This window comes from Polypterus senegalus, chromosome 2, assembly GCF_016835505.1.
Source record: "Polypterus senegalus isolate Bchr_013 chromosome 2, ASM1683550v1, whole genome shotgun sequence".
Classification (NCBI taxonomy): Eukaryota; Metazoa; Chordata; class Cladistia; order Polypteriformes; family Polypteridae; genus Polypterus; species Polypterus senegalus.
This window is the reverse complement of record NC_053155.1, coordinates 322,299,686-322,305,670: the sequence shown is the minus strand read 5'-3', so window position 1 is coordinate 322,305,670 and position 5,985 is coordinate 322,299,686. Positions and strand designations below refer to the sequence as shown.

The 5,985-nt window shown below is 45.9% G+C and overlaps 3 non-coding genes across 3 annotated transcripts; 2 read left to right on the top strand and 1 right to left on the bottom strand.

Moving 5' to 3' along the window:
* Nucleotides 1-2,851: 2,851 nt before the first annotated feature.
* On the top strand, nt 2,852-2,963 carry trnal-caa. Its single transcript has 2 exons — nt 2,852-2,888; nt 2,918-2,963. It is a non-coding gene; the product is annotated as a tRNA-Leu (tRNA).
* A 1,029-nt stretch (nt 2,964-3,992) lies between these two features.
* On the top strand, nt 3,993-4,105 carry trnal-caa. The gene is made up of 2 exons: nt 3,993-4,030; nt 4,060-4,105. It is a non-coding gene; the product is annotated as a tRNA-Leu (tRNA).
* A 295-nt stretch (nt 4,106-4,400) lies between these two features.
* On the bottom strand, nt 4,401-4,474 carry trnai-aau. The gene has a single exon. It is a non-coding gene; the product is annotated as a tRNA-Ile (tRNA).
* Between the last annotated feature and the right edge of the window lie 1,511 nt (nt 4,475-5,985).

Genomic DNA, 5,985 nt, shown 5'->3' with positions numbered 1-5,985 from the left:
GAGTTTCTATCGCAGGGCTGCAATGCGCACCAGAACTTGATCCCGACACTTAATAAAACTCTCGTCATACTCAACACGGCACCACTTTGGCTCGCTTTGTGCCTGTCTGACCACACTTAAAACATTTCATTTTGTTTCGCGGTAAACTATATATTCGTAACCTTCACTTTGTTTGCAAGGGCATCAAGCTCCTCAAGGACTTTAAAACATCATGCCGCACCATACTCGAGCGTAACAAATCGTGAGCATCCAGCCAAGCATTATCATAATACATCAGGCTTACCTCTGCAGTTCATTTTAATGGCCTCATTTTTCAAGAAAGTGGAACGTTTAAACAACGGCTCGTTTAGCAGGGTCAGTAAAGGCGACGCTGGGGCTGGCCAGGCGGGCATCTGCGGGCGCTCACTTCGTATAGCTTCGTCGCTTAGAAACACTGCTAATAAGTTTTGGGCTGGGAAGCTGACTTTACATTTTGCAGCCACTGCTTTATTACCCCTCAATAACACACGCTCAGCAAGAAACCATCGGATTCAGCGCTGAATTTTGGTACCTTGAAGATTTTCAAAATTCCTTGGGTTAAGCCCTGGAGCTTTAGCTCGGGATAAGCCATGGCGGCGGGCGCGGCGCGTCCGACTATCCCCACTCACAACAATAAACTATAGACTATCAAATAAATAGCAAATCAGTAAAAATATCTTTATACTTTAAACTGATAGTAAAGAAAGATAGAAAAATCGAAATATAGACTGAGACGAAGGAAGAGACGCGGGCCAACAGCGCTAGGGCCGGTAAATCAGTAGTGAAGGACGATAGATAGATAGATATAGATAGATGCTTTTGTAAAGTTCACGCCAGCAGCGTATGATAATAAATATTAAGTAATGGGGTAAATACTTAACACGGTATAACGAATAATACGTATAAATGTAGCAATTTCACCGGTGGTAGGTCACTCATAGAATGTGGAGATGATCCTGTTCAGTGGATTCTCCGTTGACCGGAGTGTATGCCAGCAAGCGTTAAAACCACTGCCCGCGGATCAAACTGCCCAGCTCCGTGCCCACGCACAGAGCCTGCCTTCCTCGCAGTTTGTCCTATTCTTTAGCGCGCCAACACCTCGTGAAAGGGTGCTTTCAGCCTGCAACTGTCTGAGGTAGAGACATCTGGAGCATCTTATTGCAGATGTTGAAGGACGCCAGCCTTCTTATGATATAGTAGATCTGCGTATGCCGCAGGCCAGATGGTGTGGTCAGTGCAGTTTATCATCCAGCTGCACTCCCAGGTATTTCTAGGTCTGTACCCTCTGCTGATGCTTTCCACAGATGATCCAAGGATCCGCCAGAGGCCTGCACCTCCACATCCACCCCAGCTCACCGACTACGCCCCGATCAGATCACGTCACTCCATATCTTAATATACAGAAGCATAGACATAGAATTACTAGGCGGCGCATGACCAGCAGCTTGTCGTGCATCATTCGCATACATAGGCTGCAGTACCTTTTCTTGGTGGTAGGCAGATAAAGATGCCCCTCCACACGCAAGCGGCGGGCGCAGCGCGTGCGTATAAAGCGTACCGCCGTTGAGAGGCTGAACAATTGCTGGTTATATTTGGCCCATTAGAAAAATCCGTTTTATAATCTTAGCGCAGGCTGAAGCTGGCAAAGCTATGCGTTATTCATGTGTTCAAGTGAACCTCCTGGCACGGCGGTTTACGTTTACTCTCGACTGTCGCCGTGTTGTTGGCGTAACTTGTTTCTCAAACTCTGAAGGTTTCCCAAAAGAATTACTCAGGAAGCAGTGGGTCAGGCAGCCCGCCGTTGGGATTTGGAGAAAGCTGACCTGTGGCGTCAATGCCATGCTGGTTACTGGTAACAGATGCGGCGCACCATCACTGAGTCAAAGCTGCCACTCCTCGCGTTAAAAACAAAGGAGGTCACCGATGATTCCTTCGGAAGGTCAGGTGGTCAAAAGCTGACGTCGTTATCGGCAGTGAGCGGGGCTCGAAGCCTGGCCAGTGGATCTTTGATCAGTCAGTTTGTTTGGGCGGATGGTTCAGGCATGAGACGGTTGCAAAATGGACAACCATCATTGTATGTTCATGTCTTCAGTTCTGTCTGTCCTCCACAAACAAGGCTCAGCACATTGGCAGACTGAATCCTCTCACATTACAGGATCTGAGTGAGCGAGAGGAGTGCCAGCCTGAGGAGATCAGCGAGGTGTGGAGAGCTTTAAATGTTCAGAGTGACATTTAGTGTCGATTCAGTCGTGAAGAGGAGCCAGTGAAGTCGAGAGAATCGTGTGTGATGTGTTCAGTGGATTTAGAGCAGCAGGTTGTTATCCTGGCAGCAGAATTTGAAGAAGTTGTGTTTATGGATACGTTTGTGTGAGATGACAGATAGAATAGCATTACAGTAATCTGTAGGTGAGGTGACTCGCATTGACTGATACTTTATTACTGTGCTGTGTAAGAACGGATGAAGTCTAGAAATGTGTCGGAGATGGAAGAACGCAGTCCGAGAAATGTTACTTATATGGGAGGAATTATTTAATAATTATTATTTAATAATTGTCATTATGAGTGTATAAATGGATATAAATAATTCACCTAAATCTGTTGTATGTAAATTGTACTGTTTAAACGTTATTGTTTTGTCATCAGAAAACCCGGTTTGCACGTCTTAGTTTAAATGGCACTTTTACCACTCGCAAAACTGGGTGGACTGGCAAACACAGTGAATGCGGCGTCTACCTCATACGTGTATGGCACAGGAGGGCACCAGCCACGTCACTGCTGACACAAGCGGATGGCAGCCTGTTTGTACGACTCGAGCGACATTAGCTGTCACCGTGTCAGGGTGGCGAGTGGTCTAAGGCGCCAGACTCAAGGACGGCACTCCTTCGCTGAAAGGCGGGTCTTCTGGTCTCCGAATGGAGGCGTGGGTTCAAATCCCACTCCTGACAGCTCTGTTTTCGAGCTGCGACTTTAAATATTCTGCCGTTTCTGTGATGCATGAATACATTAAATAATAATAAAAAAAAAATTAGAAAGGAATAGAAATGGCAAACTTTCGAGTTTACATTTAGTGAAAGTGGGCTCAGTGTAGCGCAAAGGAGTAATAGAGGGGACGGGGTGCAAGTCGCGAAGACCTGATTGGTCGATAGCGGCGTTTACGAAAACTCGATGGTTCTGGTTTGTCGAGGGCGCGGTGCCTCCGAGGCTGACTGTCCTTTGTCCCCCGGTGTCCCCAAGAGGGCTTTGCGACTCTGAAACTGGATTAGCACATTTAGAATATGGATTGGATTTAGCATTTGTGTCGGAAACTTGAATGTTAAATATTTTAATACTCCGGAAATGCAGTCGCTTTTTAGGTCAACTTTAGAACAAATGTGCCCATTTTGCTAAGATGAATATTTCTAAAACTTTTCCACATGCTTACTTGAAACGCAGAGAACAAAGACTTTGACCCGTAGTGAGCGGGCGTGTAGCCATACGGAGGGCGATTTTAGAGAAAACGAAGCAATCAGTTTTAAAGACAATTCACCAGATAAGCCTTATACTGTACATGTTCAACATGTGCGCGAATTGATAAAGAAACGACCGTCGCTGCTGTTTTCCCAAATCAAAGATGGCCGCACTGAGCGCGACTTCACTGTTTCTAATGCAGTGAGGCGTTGGTCGCCATTTCTAAATATGGCTGCTGAGATTCTTTTAAACTTCATTCATGCAAAACTGCGCAACGAGTGAGCTCAAGGAGCGCTAAGCTGTCATTTATTTCTGGAGGACTTGTTTAAGTTGACTTCTTTGACCAGGCGATTTTAATGTTTTAGTACCTGAAGAAAATATGAAATTCTAAAAAATTCGAAAACAGGTGACACGAGGAAGCCTATGTAGACGAGAGAATGATGAATAAAATTGAACACTGACTTAATTTTTTTATTTATTAGGTTGTGAATGCCATGACAAACGATTTGAAGGTTAAAATTTCAACTGTCAGGATGGCCGAGTGGTCTAAGGCGCCAGACTCAAGGACTGCAGTCTTTCACTCTGCGAAGGGTGTTCTGGTCTCCGAATGGAGGCGTGGGTTCAAATCCCACTCCTGACAATACGTTTTTTAATTCGGCTTTTTCCAAAATTAAAGTAGCAACTGTCAGTTAACATTATGATGGACGACTGTGTGTTTAAAATATTAATCTATGATCGAACTGTTCCACTTTATTGAGTAAATGAGTTGGCGCGACCCTGGCTGTGACTACTTAAGGTAGAAGCCAAGGCCGAGTATCACATTTGTTGCAAGCCGGTATTGTTAGGTGGATTTGGCAAGTAAACATGTCATAAAAAAGAATTAATTTGAAATTATAAAAGTAAAGTAAAAAAAAAATTAAAAAAAAATTATTTCGTGGCCCGTACGGGGATCGAACCCGCGACCTTGGCGTTATTAGCACCACGCTCTAACCAACTGAGCTAACCGGCCGGCGTGAAAACGTTGTAAACAGTTCGTATTTTATCTTTACGGTTATTGTACTTAAATAAGCAACATACGTACAAAATGGAGAAGCCATGAAAACAGTAACAGTGGAAAAAGGTCACACAAAAATGACACGAATGTCTGTCAGGATCAGTAAAGTTTCCGTGTGTCTTTCTATCTACGAGTTCTGGCGTAGTCGTTCACGGTGCCGTTTATGTCTGTAGTTTTCATTTTGTGTCGATTTTGAACGTGGACGTTGCCATCACCTCATACGAATTCATTTCTTTCGCTCCGCGTCTTACGCGCTGTTGCTTTACTTTCGGCCAGTGACGCCCATTTTCGGGTTGAATTTTCCGAGAATGCCGCCATCGGCCTACTGATTGCAGTCACGGCCGCTTGGTGACGGGCAGCCTGCGACTGCAGTAAACGTTGACGTCCCATTTTAAGGGCTGATAAGTCCTGACGTACACAAATGTAATATATGACTGGCTGAAGAAAAGGAAAAGGGTGGAGTGCCCTCTCAGGGTTGAGGGGCGAGATCCGCCCCAAGTGGAGGGTTTCCAAGTATCTCGGGTCTTGTTCACGAGTGAGGGAAGAATGAGTGTGAGGTCGACAGGTCTGTCGTGGTGAAAAAGGAGCTGAGCCGTATGGCGTGGCTCTCAGTTTACCAGTCGATCTGCTTTCCTACCCTCACCTGTGGTCATGAGCTGTGGGTAGTGACCGAAAGAACGAGATCCAATACAAGCGGCTGAAATGAGTTTCATCCGCAGGGTGTCCAGGTGAGACGCTCAGTCATCCGGATGGGGCTCAGAGTAGAGCCGCTTCTCCCCCGCATCGAGAGGAGTCACATGAGGTGGCTCGGGCATCTGATCAGGAGGCCCCCCTGGTGTGGAGAAGACCCAGGACACGCTGGAGGGACTAGGACTCCCGGCTGGTCTGGGAACGCCTCGAGATTCTCCCGGAAGAGCTGGAAGAAGTGGCGGGAGAGGGAAGTCTGACATCTCTGCTCAAGCTGCTGCCCCGCGACCCGACCTCGGATAAGCGGAAGAGGACGGATGGATTGGCTGAAAGATTTGTCCACTAGGAGAGCCACAGCGCCATACGTCACCGCAGTTGTAGACCCGGAAGTGACGTTTCAGGACTGACTTCGTAACATTACATTACTTTCGGAAGGTCTCCAAGTCAGAGCTGACGTCACCGCAGTTTGAGGACGGAGAATCGGAAGATAACTTCGGAAGGTTTCGGCAAAGCCCGAAAGTAACGTCGGGTCAAAGACCCGTTCAGAAATTAAAGATAAACTGAGAAGGAAAAAAGTACAGCAAACTAAATTATACACATCTTGTGAAGTTCGCAGTTTCTGCCATCGTCGTGTCATACATCAAACTAAACAATCGGATCGTTTCTGTGAAATACACTGTAACATTTACGTTGTGTTCGGTCGGGGAACCATTTAAATGTCGACAAAATGAAAATCGGGGTTAATTTGTGTTATTAAAATAGTAATATAATTAATTTTA